Source organism: Pseudophryne corroboree, chromosome 6 (assembly GCF_028390025.1).
Source record: "Pseudophryne corroboree isolate aPseCor3 chromosome 6, aPseCor3.hap2, whole genome shotgun sequence".
Lineage (NCBI taxonomy): Eukaryota > Metazoa > Chordata > Amphibia > Anura > Myobatrachidae > Pseudophryne > Pseudophryne corroboree.
In genome coordinates, this window is record NC_086449.1 from 67,143,534 (window position 1) to 67,156,681 (window position 13,148).

At 44.4% G+C, this 13,148-nt stretch overlaps 1 protein-coding gene across 1 annotated transcript in view; it reads left to right on the plus strand.

Moving 5' to 3' along the window:
• LOC134934296 (oocyte zinc finger protein XlCOF7.1-like) overlaps positions 1 to 13,148 on the plus strand; it is a 117,946-nt gene that overhangs the window by 1,796 nt on the left and 103,002 nt on the right. The gene's annotated exons all lie outside the window — the stretch shown is intronic.

The following is a 13,148-nucleotide window of genomic DNA, read 5'->3' on the forward strand; positions in this document are numbered from 1 at the left end:
GGCGCCAGCCATCAGCGGTTTTGCCGTTCCATGCTGTTACCGATAGCCATACGGATCAGGTCCCTTGCTGGGAAACTCCCTACATGTCATCATCTGACGGTCAACTGACGGCTATTATTACGGAGAATAAACATTCCAACAAGTCTGTCTTTTAATTACCATTGTGGCAGCAACTACCAATCTTTACATTCTCCCCGTGCAAATGCATACAGGACTCTGCATTACATCTCAGGAATCAGCACGAGGGTAACTATTATTACTTGCTTTGCTTCTAATAATTTTATTGTGGAGCCATCTGTGGACATTTTATTTGATTCCACACTGGGACGCCAGTGTTAGAATCGATTGTTGCTCTTTGTATAGAGCCTCTTTCACTTAAGATATCCGATCTGCATTTTAGATACAGTGTATGCTGTTTAAACAGCACGTTTATAAAAGTTAGATACAGTGTTTCTATTTACACTTGCAAGAGGTGAAATACCTCCGGTTTTTATACTGCTATATATATATATATATATGTATTGTTTGTCTTATTTACTTTGTTTTGTGTCATTTAACTGTTTTATAAAATATTTTTCACTATAAAAAAGGTCAAGTTTCATTGAGTCAATCATTCTCCTTGCTAGACTGCACTTAATTAATCAATCAATCAATTCAAAGTGATTTTTGGTGCGCAGAGCATTTCTTTCTCCTTTGTATTTCAATTAGTTGTTCAGCCTAACCAGCTGTTTTTGCTCAGCAGCCCTAGAGATCACAATTTTCACTGATTACCATCTGGTAAATTACTACCATACATTATTTTAGCGCCAGATATATATACAGTTTGAGATTTATCTCTAGCTGTAGGTATATAACAGTCTCAGAGAAGAAACAAGGGATACAACGGAACAAGTCAATAAAAAAATAAACATAGACTACTGTATCCTGAAATAGAGAGAGCGCAGTATAAAGAGCATACAAATCCAGTATCTGAATAAACTCAGAGCAGAAACAGCAACAAAAACCGCAGGGATTCAGATACGTAATTAAGCAATATATCAGACATGCACAAATTGCACATATTATACGTCCCTAAAGTAGAGAACACAAACTTAAGAAAAGTACAAGAGAGAAGGTGCTAGAAGGGGAAGAGTGGGAGGGACATAGGGTACGGAGTCAGAGTCGGCAAATACATACACAGACTGTTTTGTGACAGGCGTACAACAGGCTGAGACCAGTAATGCGACAGGGCTCACAATATGTGAATGAAAACAAACGCTATTTGGACAGACAAGGAACTCTAAGGTGCAGTGGCAATCCGACGCATTAAGGACCAGTTAATGGAATCAAATAAGGATAACACATGCTGTTGGCGAGAGCAGTCCAAAGCTTCTATGATTGGGCCCCATTTTTTATAGAAGCTTATAACATTACATTCAACATTAGGTAAGGTGGACTGGCGATACATGTATAAAGTATGAATAAGGCGAGAACGAAGAGTATCAAGCCTAGGAGGGGATTTAATAATCCAATTAGTAAGAATCAGCTTTCCCCCAATGTTAGAATTACATATAACAGTGGAATAAGGTGTTTATTTTCTGATGGAATGCCCCAATCTGAAAAATGTAGACCAAGCATTGCTAACATCAACCTGAGATGAAACGTGGAATTAATGAACCATAAAACCTTGAACCAGAATTTCTTTATTTTGGGGCAGCTCCAAAAATAATGTAAGAATAAAGCATTGGAAGTTCCGCATTTCAGACATTTCCCAGATTCAGAAGGGACCACGGGGGTCATTCCGACCCATTCACACGCAGCGGTTTATCGCTGCGGTGTGAACGGGTGCGGAATGCGAATGCGCGGTGGCATGTGCGACGTTGCCCGGCAACAGGGGTCACCGGGTTACGTCGCGTCTTGAGAAGAAAGCAGTCACAGAGCGGATCGCAAAAAAGATGGAAAGGAAGAAGGCAGACCTGGGTGTCTCCACAGTGTTTGCAGCCATTTTCGGGGAGTGGATTGGAAAACGCAGGCATGTCCATAAGAACGGAGGGCGGATGTCTGACGTCAAAGCCGGCTCCTGCGTCGCTGAGATCGGCGCACAGAGTAAGTATGTCCAGGGCTGGTCTACTTGTGCTTGACATTTTTTAAGCTTATCAGGGCTGCACAAGTGATCGCAGCCCTGTTAAGCACAAATACACTCCCCCATAGGCGTGTGCTATTTGATCGCAGCAGCAGCAAAAAGTTGCTGGCTGCGATCAACTCGGAATGACCACCCATATGTTTTCTCTGCCCGGGTGTGATGTAGGCTCTGTGTGTAAATTTAATATGCATCTCCTGTAGCTGTGTTGAGTGGAGCGCTCTGAGAATATTTGTAAAATTAACCGTCAACTCCTTGTACATTATGGAAGAAAGTTAACCAGCTTCCCAACTCTTAACAGTCCGGGACCATAGTTTTGTTTCGAACCCTGATAAAATATCCCAATAAAGAGAAGAAGTCCTATAAGGTGAAAGCATTACCAAGGCGACAATATGTGTGATAGGGTCAATATCCAGGGTCGGGTAATGGGAGGGAGATAAGGAAAGGACATAATGTCTCAATTGTAGGTACATAAAGAAGTCTACACGCAGGACTTGGTACTTGTCAATTAAATCAGAGAAAGACAGAAATACACCCCCTGGGTCGAAGACATCTTTAATTAATGCAATGCCCTTTTGCTGCCATTGAAGGAACCGCACATTGTCTAAAGCCGCTGGAAAACATGGATTGCCACAAAAAGGTATAAATTTGGAGTGAGCCGGATTCCTCTTAAGGGATTTGCTTACAGACCACCATCCAAAGTAGACATCCCAAAAGAGAGGATTAGTACGAGCTGAGGAGAGCTTTAGGGGTATGAAGTAGAGCACGGAGATCATATGGAGCGCAAAGTGATTGCTCTAAAGTAAAATTAGCGTAGGTAGAGCGGGAGAGTAGCCAGTCTAATACATATCGAAATGCCACGGCTTTGGTAAAAGCAGATATATCTGGCACAGCCAGACCACCTGCATTTTTGCGTAATTTCAGTTTGGCCAAAGCCACGCGAGGCCTCTTACCGGTCCACAGGAATCTGGCAAAAAGTTTTTCACAGTAGCGGAGATCTAGCCCCGTCGGAGTGTATGGTAGCATCTGGATAAGGTAAGATAGCTTAGGAAAAATAATGTTTTTCAGCACAGCGACCCTTCCCATGAGGGATAAGGGCAAAGTTGACCAGGTAGTTAATTGAGTATCAATGTTTTGGAGTATGGGGTAAAATTAAGGGCATAGATGTCGGACAGAGAGGGTGGAATGTAGATGCCCAAATATTTCAATTTGGACATATTATATTTAAATGTAGACAGGACAGATGAAGAGGAAGAAGAAGATAACAGAATAGATGCAGAAGAGGTCAGAGAGAGGAGCTCAGACTTTTCATAATTAATTTTAAACCCTGAAAAGAGGCCAAACGAATTAATGGAATGAAGAATAGCTGGAATGGAGGTGAGGAGGTCAGAAGGGAACAGCATTATATCATCCACAAATAGCGCAACCTTGAGAGAGTGATGGGCTACCTGAATACCGTGGAATTCAGGAAGGGTGTGAAGAGCTATTACTAGAAGTTCAATTGCCAATGCAAATAAAAGTGGGGAGAGAGGACAGCTCTGTCTGGTGCCTCTACCTAAGGGTATAGGGGCTGACAGGTAACCATTACAAATAATTTGGGAATGGGAGTTATTATATAATATACGCAGGAGAGAGATTAATTGATCAGAGAATCCAAATTTACTAAGGGTGGTAAACAGGTGATCCCAGGAAACCAGATCAAATGCTTTCTCAGCGTCAAGCGATAGCAAGTACGAAGCGGTAGGGTCAGGAGTGGAACTCAGCCAATAGGAAGCAGCAATAACCTTACAGATGTTAGCTGAGGAATGCCTGCCGACTATGAAGCCCATCTGCAGTGCCGTAACTAGGGGGGGGGGGGCTAAGGGGGCATGTGTCCCGGGTGCAGGATTTGAGGGGGCGCCAAGAATTACAGAGGAGCAGGTTTTTTTTTGTTTCGTTTTTTTACCGGCAGTGCTGTGCTGCTCCAGTGAGACAGCAGACAGCTCCCAGGGCAAAGTATCTGACTGACCTGTTTGCCCGCAGCTGGGTCCGACGCTGTGTGGGTGAGCTCCAGTTCCTGGGATCTCTCCTATGTTGGCTACTGTCTTAAACTCTCTTCTTTGCCATGCAATGCTGTGACTAGCATGCGGTGCACCATACAAGCTACTATAGAAGCGCACTGTGCACCCAGTTAGCAGTATCAACCTACGCTTTGCCTCCCAGATGGGGGGATTTGGTGTAGCTTATAGCAGGGTGTAGTGCAGTGATGTAGTGTACCATATAGGGTATGTAGTGTGGTCATGTATTGCAGTATATAGGGGCATGTAGTGCACCGATGTGGTGTAGCATATAAGGGGATGTAGTGTAGTGATGTAGTGTAGCATATAGGGTATGTAGTGGAGTGCATAGGGGCATGTAGTGTAGTGATGTAGTTCAGCGTGTAGTGGATGTAGCATAGTGATGTAGTGCAGTGGATAGGGGAGTAGCGCAGTGATAAAGTGTTATGACATACTGCAATGTATGGGGACACACAGAAGAGCATGTAATTGAACACGCTGGCAGGGCATGTGACGCATAGTGCATTTGAGGCACATAGGGAAATATTGTCCAGTAGTATCCCCTTTTTTCAAAACATTTGATAATCTGATTATTTTAGTCTGATAGGGTTTGTTTGGCTTTTTTTTATGTGTTTGTGTGTGTGTGTGTGTGTGTGTGTGGGGGGGGGATAGGGGGGCTCCAAATTACTGCCTTGCCCCGGGTGATGAAAATTTTAGTTTCGGCCCTGCCGTGTGGTCTGAATGAACAACTCCAGGTAGCAGAAACTTTATCCTGTCCGCTAGGAGCTTTGTGAACAATTTATAGTCCACGTTGAGTAGAGATATGGGTCTGTAAGAACCAGGCAGGTGGGGGTTCCTGTCCGGCTTTGGCAGTAGGTAGACAACAGCATCTGTAAAGTATTTGGGCATAGATGAGGCGACAAGGAGAGCGTTAAAAACCGAGACCAATGGATCTATGAGTTTTGGGAGAAGAATTTTATAAATTTCCCCCGAGAATCTATCCGGGCCAGGGGACTTCACAGGCTTGAGATGTTTTATAGCTGCTTCTATTTGCTGGGACGTAAATGGTTTCTCGTGAGTCAGCCGGAATGGAAGGGGCGTCAATAGACTTCCAAAAGGAATACTCACCAGAGGTATCCCTAGACGGCTGGGTGTATATGTCTTTATAAAAATCCTGAAACAAGGAAGCAATATCTTTACCAGTGGAGGCGTAAGAGCTATCCGGTCGCTGGAAAGAATGTATAAGGGAGGCGGGGAGCAGAGGATTTTACTAAATTGGAGAGTAAGCGGACGGTTTTGTTACCAAATCTATACAATTTGTGATCTTTGTAAAACGTATGTCTATCACCCATAGAGGCGAGAAGGCCATCAAATTTGTGTTTAGCTAATACAAAACTAGATTTATTACTGGGAGTTGGGGTGGACTTATAAATTTGGTATGCCACCGTCAGTTGAGACTGCAGCAGCTTATATGAGGAACCACGTTCTTTTTGAGCCTGGGAGACGTATTGGATTATATGGTCCCTAATCACGGCCTTAGAGGTCTGCCAAAAAAGAATAGGGTCAGATTCCAGTACAGAGAGGTTGTCAAGTCTGAACTCCTCCAAGAACAGCTCATGCTTATTGCGGAAACCCAAGGAAGAGGCAAAATATGAGGGGAAGTGCCAGAGTTTATAGGAGCCTTGGTCTAAAGATGAAGAAAAGGACACCCAGGTAAGAGAATGGTCAGAGAGGAACATCGGCTCAATGCAAGCAGTAATTATATTAGGAAAAATAGAATCTGATACGAGAATATAGTCAATTCGTGAAAGCGAACCATGAGCAGCAGAAGGACATGTATAATCTCTTTCAACGGGGTGTAAGGCTCTCCATGCGTCAGTTAGCAGTGGTTGTTGAGCGATAAAAGGAATGCCGACCCTAGGAGGTGGCCTCCTGCAGGTAGAAGAATTGTAGTTCATGAATGGGGATGAAACTATATTAAAGTCACCCCCCAAAAGTAACCAGTTAGACATAAAGTGGGCCAATTTACGTAGTATCATGCAAAAAAAAGGGAACAGAATGGGAATTAAAGGCATAAATGTTATAGAAAGTATATCGAGAAGCAGAGAGGGTAAGGTCTACCAGTAAGTATCTACCATCAGGGTCAATATCAGTGTGTAGTTCTTCAATAGGGAGACTTCCTCACCAAAAGAACAACACCCCTAGCCTTAGAAGTATAGGGGGCAGCGCAAGGACCTTCCAACCAAGAGTGCACAATTTCAGTGTTTCTGGAAGTAATGAGTCTCCTGCAGTAATACTAAATCTAATACTAAGCTTCTTACGTTTAACTGGGGAGTGAATACACCCCACATTCTAAGAACCCACCTTAATCGATGCCATATATCACAAAATATACATAGTGGATAGGTGACTCAGACTCTGTATCAATCAAACCGAGGCAACACAAGGGGGGTGGAAAGAAGGGGGAAAAGAGAAAAACATTTAAGAAGGAGCATGAAACATACTCCAACAATTCTAAGAGAAAGAACTTCACGGTTCATATATTTGAAACAAGACAGGTTGCAGTTTCCTGAAAGACGGAGCTCCCAGCCGAAGCCACCCTATCCAAAAGCATGGGAGAGGGAGTAATAGTCCCTCTTAAAACCAAACCAGTGACCATCATGTATATAACAGAAACAAATAAAAATAAAAAAATAAAAAGAAGGTAGTCATGTCAACCCCTGAAAAAGGACAGAGACAGTGCAACAATACAGCCCAACAAAACAGCATAAAAACATGTGGCATAATAAACATTGAAATAAAAACAAAAATCAAGGCATGGGCGATACTTCACCACAATGGAGTAAGTCCCAATGGTAACAACAGCAAACGGTGGTGAGGAACTAGGAAGCAATCAAGTCCGGGCGCATCTCTCCGACAAAGAAGTGCAGTAGGAGTATGGAGTCAGTGAAAACCTACCGCAGCAGATTGTATGAAACCTCAAATAGGCCGGGATAGGCCAGGGTGATAGGAGTAGGAGACATCTTCAGGTGTCGTCCTCCGCCTGGGGATGCGATTGGTCCCGCACAAATGCTATGGCATCAGCGGCCGAAATATAATCCTTGAAGGATGTACCATTAAAAATCCTCAGATGCGCAGGGTAAAGGAGGGCGAACTTCCTCCCCTCCTGAGCCAATTGCGAGCATATTGAGGTGAAAGCTTTATGAAGCCTTGTCAATTCAGTGGAATAATGGAGCCATTCCACGTGAGATCCCTCTTCTGACGAGAGGCGGACCAGATGGTTTCCTTGTGTATATAGTTCAGGCATTTGAACAATACGACCCAAGGCCGAGATGAGTAAGAGTCACGCAGCTGCCCCCTCCGGCGGGCCCGTTCAATCACAAGATCCGAGCAAACATCTTGGATGTCAAGTAATTCAGGCAAGGTCTGCTTCAAAAAATGGTAGAGAGCTGGCCCTTTAAGGGATTCTGGCAGCCCCACTACCCTTAAGTTGTTCCTCCATGATCAATTCTCCAAGTCATCCAATTTAGCCCAAACCTGCATGTCAGATTGTTTCAGATGCGCAGTTAAATCCTGCATAGAGGAAATGGCCTGGAAGTTTTCCCCAGCTGTTTGTTCCACTGCCAAGACCCGTTTGGCCAGTTGCTTGCTCTGACTCTTAATGTCTGCAACAGCCTGTCTGTAATAGGCTGCACTGTCTCCCTCACAGTTTGTACCACATCAGCATAGGTAAGGGAGGAAGAGGGGGAAGCAGCAGGGGGGTGATGTAAATTAGCAGGGGTTGCAGAGGGTGGCTTGACCTTAGAGGAAGCAGCAGGGGGCAGTTGCACCTGTGGGAGGCTGATGGTGGATATCTCTGCACCAGTGTCCGTCCCAGCAACCATCTTGTGTGTATTGCTGCGATCCACATCCGGGTGTGGGCACAATTGTTTTCCAGGCATCGGGCTGGACAGAAATTTGTCCATAAGGTGCCACTGTATGAGAGGGTGTAATTAAATAGTGCCACCTGTCCCCGCCTCAGGGTAGAATTACCTTGCAGCCAGTGGGGTGATGAGATGTCCCTGAGAAGGCGCAGTCAGGCCTCAGGTGTGGCGGGCGGTACGGCCGTGGAGCGGGAGACGTCAGGGCTGTGCAGGTCGATAGCTTGTTGGGTCCGGAAGATCAGGACGCTGAGCAGCATGAAGCAGATGGCAGGGCAGGCCGCGGTGGAGATGCCGCTGTAACCAGTGGGTTGGCGAGTGAGGAGACTCCTCCGGGCAAGCGTCAGGCAGGGTCTGGGTGCGGCAGGCGGCACTGCTCGTGGCGCGGGTGACGGAAGTCTAGGAAAAGACACCCACACAGTGCCCGGGAGCTGCCGCGGCTTTGTGGATGGTCACTGGGTTGGTAGGGTGGGCCAGGGGGGCCTTAGCAGGGTAAATCAGGCAGTCGTCACCGGAGCTGAGGCGAGAGCCACCTCACATAAACCGCTCTGGAACCGGAACTCTAAACCATAACTTTATATTGTGTTTTCATAAAAGCAGGATAATCCACAAAAAAAATCTGTAAAATATTAGAATAGAAAATATAGTATGGGAATTATTATTATTATTATTATTATTATTATTATTAATAAATTATAATTATTATAGTTCTATATGCTTATATAGTGTTCTCAGAGCACAGTATGCCATAATGTAGTGCCATTCACTTCAAAATATGCTAAATTTTTGTGCCAAAGTATAGTGCCCCAAAATAGCAATGCCACAATGTATAGAGCCCAGTTCTCAATGTGTAAAATACTGTAGTAGTGCAACCCAGTCCTCTGTATGCCACCAAGCAGTGCACCTAGTGCTCTGTATGCCACCAAGTAGTGCATCCCAGTTCTCTGTATGCCACCAAGTAGTGCATCCCAGTTCTCTGTATGCCACCAAGTAGTGCATCCCAGTTCTCTGTATGCCACCAAGCAGTGCATCCCAGTTCTCTGTATGCCACCATGTATGTAGTAGTGCATTCCAGTTCTCTGTATGCCACCAAGTAGTGAAACCCAGTTCTCTGTATGTAACTATGTAGTAGTGTATTCCAGTTCAATGTATGCCACCAAGTAGTGCAACACAGTCTTCTGTTTGCCACCAAGTAGTGCTTCCCAGTTCTCTGTATGCCACCAAGTAGTGCAACCCAGTCCTCTGTATGCCACCAAGTAGTGCATCCCAGTTCAGTCTAATACACTGCAGTTTCTTTAGTTCTCAGTATGCTTTGTAGGGCCCGAGTTCACAGTAAACTATTTAGACTTGCCCATGCTCACAATATGCCACATAGTAGTGCCCTAATTCATAGAATGCTGCCAGATAGTTCCACCCCCTTTACAATATGGCAAATTATTTTGCCAACTAGTTTATATTATGTCACACTATAGTGCCCAAGGTAAAAATGCCATAATATAGTGCCTCCAGTTCTCATTATGTCACATAGTAGTGCCCCTGTTCACAGTATGCCACAATGTAGTACTCAAAGTACCTGATAACTACCCTTAGCCATGTCAATAAAATTTCCAACCACCAGCCCAACGCAGGAAACATCCTTGTTCACCCTTCTGAGACACCAATGCTACAGGGGCATTGTTCTGCCAAAGCATGCAGTTCACACTGTTTGTGAGCAGGATTCTGCATTAAAGGATGACATTCTTGGCTTTTGGAAGAGGTCTAGGGAATCCTTTGTGAATATGGTGACACATTTGAATTCCTTGAATAGTCCCATTAGGTTCACTTGGAACATCCAGACTAACTAGATACAATTTCTTGATATACTGATTTTTAAAAATAGAGGTTCCCTTGGCACAATTATGTAACGGTAGAGCACTGACAGAAAAGCATTGCTATTCGCCACTAGCCACCACACGAAGGCATTAGAAGAAGGCCTCCCAGTCCCTCAATTTGTTTGAGATTGTGCAATAATAGAGATGAAGTGAGAGCTGATTAACAATTGGAGGAAATGGCTAATAGATTTGCTGAAGAAGGCCATACTGCCAGGGTGATAAAAAGATGCTTAAGTAGGGCTCGACATATTTGTACAAGGGAAAGAGCCAGTGAAGCGACTACTAGAGATGATCATTTTGTTATCACCACCCATCTTGATATAAAGGCTTCTAATTTTGCCAGGTCGTAGAAGATGAATTGGCAAATTATGCGCTCAGCTGGTGCCCTAAAATCTATTGCCAAACAGCCGTTGGTAGCTTTTAAACATGGTCTTAATTCGGAAGGACATGCTGATGGAGCCATTGAAGGACTTTCAAAAATGGTCTGGAAATTCATGGTTACATAAAAAATGCCCTGGTTGTTTCAGATGTCTTGGGTGTACCACCTGCAATAGCATGTTATCTGCTAAAGAATTTGCACATTCGCATACTGGCAAGAAGATTCCTGTAAATCATTGGATCGCGTGCACTTCAGCTTTTGTTACATTTTTTAAGTGCCTGTGTGGCCTGTATTGTCACAACGGGTGGAGTTGGTGAATCCGGTTGCTGACCAGAGCTGGGTTACTGGACAGAGTCCAAAAAATTGGAGTCGGGCTGGCTGAATAAGGTTTCTGTGCATGTAGGTGCATGGTGGTGAGAGTGGTTAGTGGAAGTATATCCTTGTCCAGGAAGAGGTAGGGGTGAGGAGAACCACAAAAGCAGGTAACCGTCTGAACCAGGAAGGCCACAAAGGAACCGGGTTATCATTACCTAGGGGACTGCAAGGCAGGGCAAACTGGAGCGGGCAGTTTGGAAAGGCTGGAGGCAGAGACAGGTCTGGATGCTACCAGAGTGCAGGATACTAGAGGCAAAAGCAAGACTGAATACTACCGAAGTGCTGGGAATCAGGATAGGTAGAGTTCAGGAGCACAGATAATTACTACTAAGACTGGCTGTAGTAGCAGATACACTGGCAATTGGATTCCCTTCTGAGCCTCCCTTTATACCAGTTGCCTCCACCTGATTGGTTACAGGTTCACAGGCATCCAGCAAGACAGGAGAATCCCAACTAGGGACCGGATTGGCTACCAGAGTCACATGAGGTGCAAGCTCCTTGTGAGTGGTCAGAACCTGGTCAGCTGACCTGATCCAAGATGGCCACGCCCAGCTCCCAGCATGGACAGTGCTGCAGACCAGTGAACTCTGCCTCATAGCCCTGCACACACTGTTCCAGGAACCTGCAGGCCGTGCAGAGTACCTGATGCAGCGCCACAGAGCCGTGCCTCTGCCGGAGGACCCCCGCCAGAGCGCCTGGAGACGTAGGGCCACAGCTGCTCGTGATTCTCCCTGGGACCCCATGACATATATTATGTTAGAAAGACATCAACGAACTTCTGTGAGCAAATAGCGATCCATCGCTGCTTGATACAGCAAGCTATTGACTGTGGATCAAGTGACAAGCCTGTCGCCCATCATTTCATGGTTAATGGCCATCAGGTTTCCACAATAAAATGTATGTTGATTGACCATGTACCTGCATTGGAACGTGGTGGTGACAGAGACTGGGCTTTACTGCATAAAGAGGCAAAGTGGAATTTTGATTTGGGTACAGCTGTGCCAAGAGGACTGAACAAGTATATTAATTAAAATTTCTATGAAAAATATAGAAATAGACCTGTTGGTACCTTACACATGGAGTAGTATATTTAACAGAGCCCAATATTTGCAACCATTGCTCCTCAAACAGTTCCCAGATCCACCTCCCATTTAAGTCTAACAGAATCCAAAAGATGAGGATTTACATGCAAATTCAAAGTGGAATACACCTTAGAGTTATGACCCCTATCACCCAAACGAAGAAGTAGTGTTTTAATTGGAGAGACAGACATGGGGGAGGGTGGATCTTCCCAACTGTGCATACATGGCATGTAGCAATTGGAGATACCGGAAATAAGAAGAGTTGGGAATATTATAATCAGTACTTATTTGTTGTACTTAAAGAACTCTCGTTCAAACAGTTGATCCAGAGAGGTGACCCCTTTCATTATCCAAAGGTTTTAATGAGATAAGATTAACAGGTCTGGAAAGGAATTATTGAACCATAGGGGGGGAATCTGTGACTAAGTCATCCCCATTATATATTGAATGGGCAAAGTGCCACACCAGCAGTCCTTGACATAGCAAAGGAGGTAACAGAGAAACAGAAGAAATTGCAATAGGGTGAAAGAAGGACCCATCTGCTCGGCTACAAAGCCTGATAAAGTAGATGCAACATAAATATGACCCCAACTGGAGAGGTGAACTAATTGTGAGGTCATAAAATAAATACGAGAATTTGGAAGACTCAAGCCCCCATCAAATTTAGATTTGACTAAGGCTTTAAATGCTACCCTGGGTGGACAATGATCCCAGATAAATAAGGAGAAGACACTAACTATTGCTGAAAAAAACTTTCTTAGGTATGTATCCCCGGGGTTCCCGTTGCCATAAATAAAAGCATCTGGGTTGAACAGACATTTTAAAAAGATTAATCTGACCCATAACAGTAAGAGGAAGCATTTTCCAGGAAAGCATTCAGTTTTTAAAATCAGAAGTCATTGGGGTATATTTACTAAGATTCGTAATTTCCGAAAATAGGTCAAAGTTCAATCACGAATGACATCGGCAGTGTAAAACTGCAACTTTTTGAATTGATTACGACTAATTTACTAAGCTGTCGTATTCGTGTTTTTCTTTTCTTCCGATGTCGATGTCATTCGTGTTTATTTACCTAATTTAACGGCAGTGATTAGCAAAACACTGCCGTTTTTTTTTTACAATCAATCTCGGCCGGATTTGTGTGATCCGTGCTGGGGTTTTTTTTTTTTTTTTTTTTAAAGTAAACAATGTAATTTTTTAAAAAAAAATGCGTGGGGTCCCCCCTCCTAAGCATAACCAGCCTCGGGCTCTTTGAGCCGATCCTGGTTGCAGAAATATGTGGGGAAAAATGACAGGGGTTCCCCCATATTTAAGCAACCAGCATCGGGCTCTGCGCCTGGTCCTGGTCCCAAAAATACGGGGGACA